At 37.8% G+C, this 994-nt stretch overlaps 1 protein-coding gene across 1 annotated transcript in view; it reads right to left on the bottom strand.

Moving 5' to 3' along the window:
* LOC106871568 (uncharacterized) overlaps positions 1-994 on the bottom strand; it is a 16,620-nt gene that overhangs the window by 15,074 nt on the left and 552 nt on the right. The gene's annotated exons all lie outside the window — the stretch shown is intronic.

The raw sequence follows: 994 nt of genomic DNA, 5'->3' as shown, positions 1-994 counted from the left end.
ACACACACACACACACACACACACACACACACACACACACACACACACACACACACACACACACATATATATATACGACAGGCTTCTTCCAGTTTCCATTTATCAAATCTGTTTACAATGCTTTGATGGGCCCGAGGCTATAGAAGACACTTGCCCAAGATGCTACTGAGTGGGACTGAATCCGGAACCTTGTCTTTCCACTTGTGTGCGTGTGTGTGTGTGTGTGTGTGTGTGTTCGAATTATATTCGTTTATATCTCCATATATTATATACAAAAAGTGAAACATCATCCCCGGGAGGTTTTCTAATATACATACATACACGCACACATACATACATACATACATACATACATACATATATATATATATATATATAATACTGATCTGAAAGTGAATCAAAGTATCATAATATAATTAGTCTTTACTTAATTGCATAAAAGCCAGTAACTTTGAAACATGATATATAATATATGCTTGACGCATATGCCTTGTGCAGATTTTGGTCCAGGATATGTTTATGTTTTGTCACGAGGGATTCATATGGTCTCTGCACAACTGCGCTGATACCTCTAACTTTGTAAAATAACACACACGCGCGCACACACATATATATTATCCTTTGGCTCTGTCATTAGAATGCGGCCATACTGGGGCATTGTCTTGAACAATTTTTATTTGAATGAATCGACACCCAGTACTTATGTTTTTGTTAAACCTGGTACTTAGTCTATTCGTCTCTTTTGCCGAACCGGTAAGTTATGTGGACGTAAAGACACACCACCACCGATTATCAAGCGATAGTGGGGGACAACACAGACACGAAGACACACACACATCTGTTATATATGTATACATATATAAATACACACACACACACACATACACACACACACACACACACACACACACACACACACACATATATATATTTATTTATTTATTTATGTGTTTCAGCCAAGTGGCTGCGAGACATACATATACGACGGTCTTCT

Source organism: Octopus bimaculoides, chromosome 5 (genome assembly GCF_001194135.2).
Source record: "Octopus bimaculoides isolate UCB-OBI-ISO-001 chromosome 5, ASM119413v2, whole genome shotgun sequence".
Taxonomy (NCBI): domain Eukaryota; kingdom Metazoa; phylum Mollusca; class Cephalopoda; order Octopoda; family Octopodidae; genus Octopus; species Octopus bimaculoides.
The sequence above is the reverse complement of the archived record's forward strand: the minus strand, read 5'-3'. Positions and strand labels throughout refer to the sequence as shown.